The sequence below is a fragment of the Nymphalis io genome, chromosome 7 (assembly GCF_905147045.1).
Source record: "Nymphalis io chromosome 7, ilAglIoxx1.1, whole genome shotgun sequence".
Taxonomy (NCBI): Eukaryota; Metazoa; Arthropoda; class Insecta; order Lepidoptera; family Nymphalidae; genus Nymphalis; species Nymphalis io.
This window is the reverse complement of record NC_065894.1, coordinates 8,160,357-8,174,472: the sequence shown is the minus strand read 5'-3', so window position 1 is coordinate 8,174,472 and position 14,116 is coordinate 8,160,357. Positions and strand designations below refer to the sequence as shown.

Genomic DNA, 14,116 nt, shown 5'->3' with positions numbered 1-14,116 from the left:
GTTTGTCTCTGCTATACGTGAAATTGCCATAAAAAATAAAAACATGTCAGAAAAAGGGAAAAAAGTGCTTGCCTTGAATTCTAATTTAAACAAGTATATTTAGATAGAAATTCTGTCTTGCATCCTTCCTACTATCCTGTACTTTAGAGATTAGACTAATTTAATCAATAATAGCGGCTTATGTTTTAATAATATATTTGAATTATGAGTACAGAAATAAGTAAATATTACCATTATTTACAAGCCATATAGTCTCTGTTGGTTTAAAGTTTATTGATAGAGATGCAACGAATATTCGCAAGTATTTGAAACAATCCAATTATTCAAGTAATTAACTCCGAAGCCATTTCGGACAGGTGCCGGTCGTTCAGTAAGTTCCAACGCGCCGACTAACTGCAGATCCCAGCTAAACTATTTACAACCTGCCCTTAGATATTGGTTTGGTCAAATGCCGTATTGTTTATGCTTAGCATAGACGCCGCAGTCTATGTTGACTAAATAATACTTCATTTAATTATAATTATTGCGTTAACTAAGTTTTAGTACTCCAACTTAGGGTATAATACGTAATTGTACTTGATTGAAAATGTTTGAAACTACGATGATTAATAAACGCTTCATATTCAACCATTGAACAAAATTATTTTGGGAATTCGGAAAAACGCACGGAACAAGCCTATACATCTCGACAACGAGTCATATTTGATTTTCCTTTAAAATGAAATGTCATTAGCACAATCGAACCTATGACTGTTAGCGAAGCAGCCAATTGCACATACTACTAGGTCAAACAACAAAAGAAAAACTTAATTATAAATGTTCATGTGAACTAATCATTGAAATGAGAATAATATTTTCGAATCTAGGCAGGAATAAAATAACATTAATGAAGAATATAGTTCAGCCAAATCTAAGTTCAAATTCAAAAGGTATTTCCACGTCCAGCCGGTCCCCAAGTACTAACTTCAGGGCTCTCCATTAAACTATTTACGGCCTACTCGCTCGTGTTAGTTTTAGAAACATAAACTACAGTATTGAACTTACGTGTTTATATAAGCTGGATGAGGGGCTTTACGTAACAAACTTGGTGACATATTAAATTAAAATTAGAAAACACTAAAGGTACTATAAAATAAATTATATAAAAGATCATTATACTCAAAGTATTTCATATTTATGAAAATGAAACTAAGATAAACAGATATGATAAAATTAAAATATCTAATAAGTCTGGCAGGAATAAATTATGCTCCATTAGTAAGTGCTATAATATTTCTATAAAGTAGCGCATTTTAGTTTAATATGCATAGAGTATTTTAATTTAGACTGCATAATTAAACTGCAGTCGAATGAACGACTGAGTGGCGAATTCGCAGTAAAGCTAATTTAGAACATAACACAACTGCATACTAAATAATTTTAATTTACTGTATATTTCTGCTGACATTTAATTATTTTGATATTTAACAGTAATGATCGATCGATGACCATTTATATTTCGAAGCACAATTTTAATGATTATTTCGTTCAAATGTATTTGAACCAAGAAATTACAAATGTTATTAAGCAGAATATCGGTGCGTTGGTCATCTTCAGTTTGATGTCAGTTAATTTTTTTTAAGTCCTTGTATTAGTGAAAGTCGAAAGGAACAATATATACTCCGTAGAGATTTTTTTTACTAAGGCTTATATCAACCAATCCGCAAAAGAGGAGAAAGTTCTTTTATTAATTACTCAGTAGATAAAACGTTGGTACTGTGATTTAGAAAACAACATTTTTTTTACTAACACTTATATTTTTAAATAGCAAGTGACTAATTTATTCACAATATATACCTCCATGGATATAATAAGTTATTTGAATACATTCAGCATCAATTGTCATTTATTTCATCACAGCTTATTCCGACATTATAACGCGTGGGTGCCTTCACTTGCGCCATGTCCTGCCAGCTGTGCGTCTGAGCTACTGTTTATATCATTTACTTATATAAACAGTGTTTAAAACAAAGCAAAAATATACACGTTAAAAACTTTATAAAGTTTATCAGTTTATATTTTAAGCTAAACAACTAAAGTATTACGAGTAGGTAAATACTACTAAGAAAATAAATAAATGTAAAATCGGGATAGCGTTAAAAAAAATGAAAAATATATTATTTAATATCTTATTCAAATAATAATTAAAGTTGTGTTAAATATGTATATGCCTTTATCTAGACTTAACACAATTCGTACTGTCAGAGCTTGGTTTTCGCTTATCTACTACATATACTTCAGCTTTCACAATAAATTTAAGCTGCATCAATAATACGTGTTAAACTTGTACTGATTGCATATCGTGGCTACGTAAAAGTACGACAACGTTCACCCTTAGACCTATTAAATTGTAAACTGTTAATTTTTAATTACATATTAATGTATGTCATGTTGGTAATCCCACATAAATAAATTAAAAAATTATATACGCATGAGAAACTAGGGCGGATAAACTGGTGGTAGTTCTTTGTGCAAGCTCGTCTGGGTAGGTACCACCCACTCATCAGATATTCTACCGCAAAACAGCAGTACTTGGTATTGTTGTGTTCCGGTTTGAAGGGTGAGTGAGCCAGTGTAATTACAGGCACAAGGGACATAACATCTTAGTTCCCAAGGTTGGTGGCGCATTGGTGATGTAAGCGATGGTTAACATTTCTTACAATGCCAATGTATATGGGCGTTGGTGACCACTTACCATCAGGTGGCCCATATGCTCGTCCGCCTTCCTATTCTATAAAAAAAAATATTAATACCCAAAGCACAAATTCTTACGAAGATGACAATGTAATGTACATATCTGCAATAACAAAATTAATATGCGCATAAATGCATTGAATTCATCCCTTTAATATAAATTCCTTTCATTTACCACACAATATGATGCATATGTACAGTTAATTCGGTTACAATGTACGGGGGACGAAAACCATAATGCGTAGAGCATAGTTCCACTAATATTCCACGAGGTTTCAACATTTGTCACCGACGGTAACTATCTTCTACTCTGTATTACAGTGAACTATTACGTGCAATATTGTTCTTTGTAATTAAATAACACTCGTAAATAATTAGTTCGATGTTCTACATAAATTAATGATTTTTTATATAATCCTTAGGTCGTAGTCGAAGATAAAAATTAAAATATACTTCGTTAACACTTACAAACGCTTTTAGGAAAGTAATTTCACAAAAATAGATATTTAAAAATGTCAGACAATTATATGTAGGTACGTATCCTGTATGAACATCAACGAAACTCCAAACTCTTCGAGCCTTATTTATGAATATTTTTTAACGTAATCTTCAATCATAGGTTTATATCCGGGTAATCACCGCTGATTTTATACGTCTCTAAATTGTGTTTATAATTCACCTCGTCCTCGACGATGAAACAAAATGTGGTGAGCAAACCTACGGAATCGGCAGATTTTTTCCATGTGCTTTGAATTTCGCTCGAAGCTCTAAAACATTTTCTGAATAGCAAAAGACAACTATTTCCACCTCATTAATGTAAAATAGTATAAAAAAATAATATTTATATACATATATAAAACAAAATCTTTATTATTCAGTAATAATTCCTCCAGTCATCCGTTTTATTTACTATTACAGTATTCTTTAAAAAGAATGTTCAAATTGATTTGATTCAAAAGGCCAAATCATTACCGGTCGTATGTAAATATTTGGTACAAATAAATTTGAAAATTTACGTTGTTACAACGTTCGCATTTAAAAAAAAATGTAAAAGTTTCATAACTAACAAAGGAAAATAGTTAATAGCAAATCATCTGATCTCTTTCCAGCCAGATATCTGTCCCATGGATTCCTATCACTTATAAGAAGTTAGAAATTTGTATATACATTGCACATGTGTTATTCCACAAACTTGTTAATTATAACATTACCTGCTTAGTTAGCTAATCTGTATTGGGAATGACAGCCAGCGCTTTGGTCGAAATTCGGTCAAGAGAATCTATTTATTATGTGTAGAAGAAACTACGCAAGCGCTTTGGGTATGTTTCTGTTTCTGTCAGTATGTTACAAATAAAACACAAATCACATTTCAATAAAATTTAGTATTTAATAGTTTACACTCTAAATCAAGATATGAGATAATTACGCAAAATAAATGTAATTGGAGAAAAATTGTATCTCCATAAACGATATCGATCGAAACAGTCACAACTACATAATAAAATACGAATTTAAAGGAGTCGGCGTAGTTATTATCAGTGTTTAACATTAAAGCAATAAATGTTGGCAAATTATAATGAAACAAGTATTAAATGAATTAAATTAAATAAAATTATTATATGTGTGCATATGTTCTTGTTTATGTTAACTAGTGTCCAGTGTTCGAAATTAGACTATATATTTTTGAAAAATTTGAGATAAAACTGAATTTCTGTATATTACGAACATTTTTTTTTTTATAGGTATAATCAGCAAATGAAAAAGAAAATCGATTAAAAAACACAAAAGAAAAAGGTACTGAATCATTTTGTCCTTGTTTTTTTTATATAATAGATAATTATAATACTTTTATCAAAACTCTAACGGTTTCGTAATCTCCGGTATACAGAGTGATTAAACGATACATATGGACAAATTTATCAATTTTTATATCAATTAATTTAAATAAAATTATTTAATTAAAATCGAAGACACAGAATAAGTAAGACTAATTCCTCTAAATTGTTGATAATATCGTATCAGTACAAACATTACTTATTTATTATTTATTAATAAAAAAAAAAGAATGATAATAATAAAATAATTTTGAATGTTAAAAACTTTTAAATAAACGTACTAATTTATCTGTTACTGAGTTCAGCTCAATATAAACATTTTAAGTTTACGAAAAATATCATTTATATATATTTATCGACTTTAAATAACAATTGACCTAAAATTTGTGGATATTTAACATTAAATTCAATTCTCATAAATACCCAAGGTCTCGTCATAATTTGCTTTCTTCATTAATATTTCTTAATATTGGTATATTTTTTTAACATTTTATTGCATAAATAATTATTTAACATAAAGGATATAATGAGAAAGGTACAGGTTTAATTTAACAATATTCGTAACTTCGCTCAAATCAAATTAAACTATTGATGAATATTTCATAATTTATTGACCTGACAGGAGAACGAACATAGCTTCCTCGGATATTGTAGCCATATAAGCTAACCATTAGATCGAAGATCAACTATAAAACACTTGGAATAAGAATGGAAATTGAAAACAAACAAGTACAAAGTCCCTTTTAATAAATAAATCTTGCTATCCATGCTTTTAACCTAACTAACTTGCTTACTCTACCATTAAAGTATTTAGAATATTAATTCCAAAATCGTTTTTAATTATAACTTACCACATAATATTTCAAAATATTTTCGCTTCTCTGTCGTAGACAAAGTATTAATCTTAGCCCTAAATTAAGTATCCAACATAATAAGTCTCTTTAAACGTGTATGTCAACAAACTTTGGTCATATTATCAAAGTTGCGAGATTTTCTAAAGTATAACTACCCAGTTAGTTCTTATTGCAATAGCCACAAGGATCAAATTTCATCACGTTTTTAGATAGATGGGAAAACTTAGGCAGTTTAGCAAGATTAATATTTGTCGTAAGTTACTATTTACACTTTCCCGCAAATATCGCTTGGTTTTTATTACTTTATAGTTCGTATACAACCTTTTAGATCCCTTTTCGTGTAAATTCTTTCATTTCATACTTATTTTTTATGTTGGATATGTAGATTATTTAGATTAACGTGTTTTAGCTGGGCCAGCTCGTCTCAAAGGCAGGAAAGATATTTACTATCTTTCCTGCCTTTAATACTCGTAGCTCTTTTTTGAATACTCGTTATATACATTTACCGTCATAACTGCACACTAGTTTTTTTTTTATAGAATAGGAAGGCGGACGAGCATATGGGCCACCTGATGGTAAGTGGTCACAACGCCCATAGACTAAGATGTTATGTACCTTGTGCCTGAAATTACACTGGTTCACTCACCCTTCAAACTGGAACACAACAATACAGCAGTACTTGGTACTGCTGTTTTGCGGTAGAATATTAATTCGTTATTCCGGTTTTTCAATAATGAGTAGTCTATTGAAAAACTAACTGAAGTCCTAATTATTTCACTAACAACCGTAAATTTCTCGATAACTAGCTTTTGAAATATAACTTAGGTCCGAGTTTTGAAGCGAAGCGATCCTTACTCCGTAAAAACAGTTAAAACGTATAGTTTCGAAAAGTTTTAATGGAGTGCGGACAAAACTTGGGCTATATAAACACCGCAGTCTAACCGAGGAGACTACATAAAATGAATGGTGAAAAGCATAGTCATTAAATAATATAAAGGAGGAGGATATAGGAGTCAATAACTTTATTGGTAGGTCGTAAGGAAAATGATAATTATTTACATCCTGGTTTTGCTTTACATTTTACCTTACATTTTTTGTACATAAATTACTACAGTTCGATTTTCTGTATGTAAATTTTTCTACCCATTATCTTATGTATCAAGATCATAATATTCTTTATTCACGAAGACTTGCGCGACATCTTGAATGTTGACTTTTAAATCGTCAGTTATATTATTAAATTGAAAGCTATCACCAGTTTAAAGTGTCATTTCTATGAACAGAAATCGACAAGAAACTCAGTATTCTTTTTCTCAAAAGAAATATAATTCAGTTCATAAAACATAAGTGTGCACACTTGTTTACAAATATAAATAAAACTGTAAACATTTTTTACTATCTATTTATTTTGGTATTGACTGTAAGGAATCGCATTTGAGGATTAAAGGAACGACTCAACGAATAAGCGAATTGCAAACGAACTATACAAAATATATTTTAATATATTTAAACAAATATTCCAATTAGTGAACTTCTCAGCTAGTCATATACAAATAACACAATACAACTGGTGGTAGGGCTTTGTGCAAGCTCGTCTGGGTAGGTACCACCCACTCATCAGATATTCTACCGAAAAATAGCAGTACTTGGTATTGTTGTGTTCCGGTTTGAAGGGTGAGTGAGCCAGTGTAATTACAGGCACAAGGGACATAAAATCTTAGTTCCCAAGGTTGGTGGCGCATTGGATATGTAAGCGATGATTGACATTTCTTACAATGCCAATGTCTAAGGGTGTTTGTGACCACTTACTATCAGGTGGTCCATATGCTCGTCTTTCATCCTATTCTATAAAAAAAAAAGTTAAGTCAATGACCCTAACAATTAGTTTTTGGTATTATCACATTATCTTCTTTTATAAATTTATAAAACTCAACTTATTATTAAGAAGTAAACTTAAAAAACAATATTCTTCAATATTAAACTTTGTTTTAAAAAACAATATTCATTAGTATCTCATTATCTTTATGTAACGGTCATTAAGCACTTTGTGTATCATTGTCCTGTTTTAATGTGTTATATTATTACTACTATATTTTTCAAATGAAGCCTTAAAATAATGTGTTCCAACGCTCGAACTAAAATGGTCTTATCGCGACGCAGTTTCTCATTCAATACTTAATTATGCTTATCTCAAAACTTCCTTGTTAACCTTATAGGATAGTTCACGCCATAGCAGAGGTTAACTAGATGTATAGGAAGTAAATGGACGTATGACTAAAGTCAAACACCGGACAAGTAGGAAAGTTACCTATTAAAAGGTTAAATCATCATTTAAAATGTGAAGTTTAAAATAGATACCTAACTTTTTAAATATTTTTTAATCGAAAATTAAATAAAAACAAAATTTATATATACTTATGTTATAAATATGAAAGTAAATTGAAAATTTGGTATGAAATAATCTTGAATCGTAATGAGGACTAATTCTTATATATATTGCTTTTGAAAAGTTACGTTTTAAACAGTGAGAATCCAATTGAGGATGCGTAAATACTTAATATTTTCTTAAGATCCTAAACTCAAATTAAAACTGTAATCTAATTCAAAGGATCACTGTGTTGTTTTCTCTCTCTTTCTTTAAAAAATGGCACGAGCTGATATGATTGAAATGAATATCGTATTCGTAGACTTTCAATTATACAGTGCTGTAAGATTTGAAGTGGTTAATTCACAGAATAAACAACAATTAATATTAATACAATTTATTATACACGAATTAGGCCGTGTTTTACGCCCCTTACGTTCAACATATGATTATGTAACGACCCAATGAATCAATGAATTTTTAATTTAATACGTCTTATATATTTTTCATTTAAAGTTATTGAACATTTTATACAAAAATCCTATATATTGTTAAACAATACTAAAGATTATCACTCAAGGTCGTAGTACATTATCGTTTTCCTTATAATTTCACTATCATTTAAGATAGTGATGTATGTAACACAATAACACAATACAAAGTTTATTGACCGACATTGAAAATTAAATAATGAGGCAATTGAAAAAGTTTCGCCGCGGATAAATTGTCAAATACGCACGCAATCGTGGATTTTTGTTCACTTGAAAAGGTTGAAGCTGATACTAATTGGGAGTGTGTTCAAACGATTATATGAATTTGATTAAATTTTATTTTTACTAACCTAAACCATAGTAAGTCTACGTTCCAAAACAGTTTATTATTGTGTGATCAATAAGTGCCTACGTGCAGTTCAGTGGCTAGAGCTCGTGAATCTTAATCGAAGATAGCGTGTTCAAACGCGGCCAAGCACACCACATTTCATGTGCTTAATTTGTGTTTATAATTCATCTCGTGCTCGGCAGCAACAGACAAACATTGTGAGCCAACCTGCATATATTGTTACCGTTGCTTATTTACTTTATTTTTGCAACATTAAGGCAACCTTAATGCTTTCGTAATATGTGGCAAAATAAAATTTTCTTAATAGGTGTGATCATTATATATACATATATAACTTTTATATAGTTGGAAAGAGAGATTTCGCACTGCGTACCGTAAACCACGGTGACTTATGTATGACGTCAGTGACATTTCGAAACGGATAAGACGGTATTTACCAATTTGTAAGTACCTCCTACAATATATGTAATTTGCATGTGTGCATTTGTTATATGTATGAAGGGTATCCGTCTCGGCTCGAGCACGGCTCGAATAATTGTCTACATAGAACGTTTATGTTTAAGGCAAACCTATAAAGAAAACATCTTGATTTTTTGGGCTAAAAGTCTTTGCAGGCGTACGCTTAGATCAATTAACAAAGTTATATCACAATTGCATTAGTGGTTTAGGAACGCATATGTTTATAAAAATGTTCATACAAATGTTCATTTTTATTTATGTAAAATAACTGCAATAAACTTCTGTAATAGTACAGTAACAGCCTGTGAATGTCCTACTGCTGGGCTAAGGCCTCCTCTCCCTTTTTTGAGAAGTTTTGATATGTGTACAAAAGTAGATTAGTATATTAGATAGTTCTGCGGAGCTTATTGGGGAATATATATATTGGTATGTTTCGATAAAAAAAAAATAATTAAATAATTATATACAATCATTTTAACGCTGACTAGGATTCTTTTAAGGAAATAATAAATAGATTTTTTTTATTTAAATGGAATTTGTATTGTATCACTTTTTAGTAATCACTATCATTAAAAGTCGAGATGGCCTAGTGGTAAGAACGCGTGAATCTTAACCGATGATCGTGGGTTCAAACCCGGGCAAGCACCACTGAATTTTCATGTGCTTAATTTGTGTTTATAATTCATCTCGTGCTTGACGGTGAAGGAAAACATCGTGAGGAAACCTGCATGTGTCTTATTTCATTGAAATTCTGTCACATGTGTATTCTACCAACCCGCATTGGAGCTGCGTGGTAGAATAAGCTCCAAACCTTCTCCTCAAAAGGGAGAGGAGGCCTTAGCCCAGCAGTGGGACATTAACAGGCTGTTACTGTATCATTAAAAGATAGTGTATTGAAAAAAAGAGAAGATATCTCACGTTTTATCTTTTACAAATAAAATACATATAGACACTTGACTCTTTGGTGTAATTACACGTTGATACCAACACTATTTATAAATGTTATACAACCTTCTATGTTATTTAAAATACATGTTGCATTTATACAGCATAATTGTTTAGCTTTGCCAAGTTGCGGAGTTGGCAAAAAGCGCTGTGCGTGACCGGTTTGCTAGTAAATGATAGGGATTGACCCTCTTTTGTTACGGACTCCTGTACTCGTCTAATCACTGTGGGCTTTAGTCGTAAACTATAATCTTGTTTTAACGTTTTTTCACGCATTCCTTATTCCTGTATAAGTCATAAAAATAACTTATTTTAAATTTCGAATTCCAATGCGTTTTATTTTGCGCAGTATTCATAAAAATATTTTTGGCTAAAATTATAACAATATACTGGTATATATCCGCAAATTTATTGATGAAATAATATTGCTATTGTCGTTGATTATAACCAGTTTTTTTAATTTGTGTTAAAAATATTACACTTAAACATACATTAATCCGCATTTTCTTTTTATTTAACTGTCAAATGTCGTAAAACATGTAAAATATCATCTCATCACAATTAAAATGACTAACGCTGGAATCGATGAAGAATAAAAGATAATGGAAATTGACAGGCATTGCACCAAGACGTTAGCTCATGTACCATTGAGTTATGTAACACACATGTGTATACCTTAGTATGTAAATGTATTATTGCGAACTGTTTATTCATTACAGGACTGCCCAAAAAAGGAGCGTATTGTTTTATGTATGTTCATGTATGTATGTATGTATGAGTGTGACTTTATTCCACCAAATCTTTTAAATGCCTGAACATGTTTGGATGTGTAGGGTGTCGTTGCAGGTCCGTTACATCATCCCAAGTGACTATAAATTCATTCAGTCATTCATTCTAGTCTGACGTGTTTTTAAATATTTAAAGCTAATAAAATAGGCATTTAGATAAATAGAGATTAATTTCACTAAATGACAATAATTTGCATGAAATTTCGGCAAACGTCTTAATCACGTTATTCAAATATCTCGGCCCAACTTATGACTAAGCGATAATAGAAATAGCATTTTAATAATTTAAAAATAATTGTAATTGTTATGTTTGTATGGTGATACATATTATATTCATATCTATCTATTTAAACACTTATAATAATTTAATAGATATGTGGTAAACATAATTGATAGAATAGTAGTAACAATCAAAGTTATTTTAAAATACATTCAAACGAATGAATGTACGTGAATGATTGAGGATGTGACCAATTTATGCCGTAGGCGAGACTGAGGTGAACGATCCTTGTTGCTTTCTCAAGATTTATGTTTTTTCATATTTTAAATATAACGAATAACCTAAATAAATATAATAGTTGAAGATAAATGTAATCCAAAACTAGCACAAGTACTTATGATTTAGATATGTATACACATATACTACATGTAATTTGTCACTTGAGATTATTTAAACAATTTCCTAAACACATTATAAAAATTCGTGAACTTAAATTTTATAAACAAACTTGTCACATATGTGTGACTAAACTTTGGAAATATATACTTGAAAATTACTTGCAATGTATTAAAGGGACCTTTTTTTTTTTTTTGGGCGCATCTGCCATTAATGGAGGGGTTTGCCCATACTCGCCGCGCTGGGCAGGCGTGTTGGCGAGCGCAGTAGGGGGGGTAAGATGTTTATGGGAGGGACGCTGCTGCCCATCCCCCCTTTTCCCCGTCCCTCAGTCGCCTCTTACGACACCCACGGGATGAGATTGGGGGAGTACTATTCTAAGCCGGTACTCCACGGCTAAAGGGACCGCGCCCTCCAGCCAGGTGGACCGACGACCTTAAGAAGGTGGCGGGCACCAACTGGATGCGGAAGGCGGAGGACAGGGAGCTTTGGCGCACCTTGGGAGAGGCCTATGTTCAGCAGTGGACAACGATTGGCTGTTGATTGATTGATTAAAGGGACCGTTCGAAAAATAGATTATTATTGTCTTGCTAAATCAATATTTAATGCGCGTTAAAAGTTACTCGAATACAAATCAGCATCTAAGCAAAGCTGGCCACCGCAATTGATACTAATAAAAATGCAATTATAGTACATGTCTCGACTCTACTACTCTTTAAAGCATGGATGCATCCAATGAATCTCTAATGTGTGTCGTGCTTGTTTATTCAAACGTTTAAAATGAATGCGGAAGACAAAAGGAAAAATGTTGATTTAAAAATTGATGATAGGAATATTTTAGGTAATGTATATCATGAATGACAGATTTGTTTATTTAAGTCCAATCGCTATATCTAGCTGTCATAGCACTGATAATGTTAAAAGTTGTTGTATCACATCATAAAGCAAAAATAATACTAGGACATAAGGAGACAACAGATGAATAGAACATAAATAAAATATGTCTAATTACAATAAGGATTAAAAACTAAATATGATATCAATCAGACATTCTTGAACATTATAACATTACGCGCGATCTAAGTTGGCCGGCGAGAAATTAGAGTGGTTGCGTAGCAGATAAATATTTTTGAGAACAAAAGGGGGGAGTGCTGGTAGTCGTGGTGTTTTTTATATAGTATAGGTAGGTGGACGAGCATATGGGCCACCTGATGGTAAGTGGTCACCAACGCCCATAGATACTGGCTTTGTAAGAAATGTTAACCATCGCTCACATCGTCAATGCGCCACCAACCTTGGGAACTAAGATGTCCCTTGTGCCTGTAATTACACTGGCTCACTCACCCTTCAAACCGGAACACAACAATACCAAGTACTGCTGTTTTGCGGTAGAATATCAGATGAGTGGGTGGTACCTACCCAGACGAGCTTGTACAAAGCCCTACCACCAGTAAATTTGGTAGTACCACCGGTAGATTGAACAGTGGACGAGAGATGTGAATATTGCGTGATAACAATAATATTTTTAATATTTAATTTGGAGGGTCTGACCTAAGATGTTTTCGCTTAGATTGAGCGTATTATGCATGCCATTAAATACAATAATGAAATGATACGAAAATAGCAAAAAACATAGAAAGGATTTATGGGCCTTTGCATCATTACATTTTTGAAAAATCTGTTTATTTTAAATAGTCGATTGTTTCGCTATAATAATCAAAGTTAAGCAAAAAATTACGGTAAACGTAAAATATCTTATTCACGATCCAAAATCTTCACACATTCGGAAAATTATATTAAGAGAAATATTTCTTACAATAGTGGGTACTAGTACTATAACTAATACAGTTAGTATTGTGACTGCAGTACAACAATTTAACAACTGTAAAAGTAAGATACTTGATATTGATTTACACGATATTTCGACAGTCGCACCTGCTGCGGTCACGATTTTACTGGTTTAGCAAATTACGAGTATTGCATTAGGAGTACAAACTGATTATGTCCACCGTGTGGTAACTTTTCGACCTTCACTATATATTATTTCATATAAATAACTATTTTGTAAACAATATTTAACACAGATGAGGCGTATACAAGATGAATCCTTCTGGCTACATTCTGGAGACTAGCGAACTGCGCAGGACATATGATGGTACACAATTATATATAATAACACCAACCAACCACTCGTCTAACTCTATTTTTTCGTTCATAATCCAATGACCAATAAAACCGGAAAGAGATCATGCACCAGGATCTTTCCGTGCTCTCCGAAGCAAGGAAGTGTAAACACTGATAAGCTCTTAAAAACCGGGCGTGTCTCTAGTGAGATTTGTCACGTAAATATCGTTTTACTGGCCGAAACTAGGGATTGAACCAAGGACTTCTTGATCTACAATCTTATGACCTAGACTCGGCCAAGGAGTCAGGTAAGAGAGGACATAAATTAAAATATGCATACATATGCGACAAATTATATCCATAACAATTATAACTAAAATATGTAGTTCGAAGTGTTTTATGGGACCTTAGCGTCAACGGCAGGTAAAATTAAAGCTTTGTACCGTTTTTTTTATACAGTGATACAAACAAATAAAATAATAAAAACATGCCAAGCGGATCTTGCAGATCAAGCGGAGCGCTGACTCACTTGTAGCATGCTCTGTGCTTTTTTATAC

At 31.9% G+C, this 14,116-nt stretch overlaps 1 protein-coding gene across 2 annotated transcripts in view; it reads right to left on the bottom strand.

Moving 5' to 3' along the window:
- Positions 1–14,116, bottom strand: part of LOC126769336 (protein sprint) — a 216,376-nt gene that overhangs the window by 131,534 nt on the left and 70,726 nt on the right. The window lies entirely within an intron of this gene.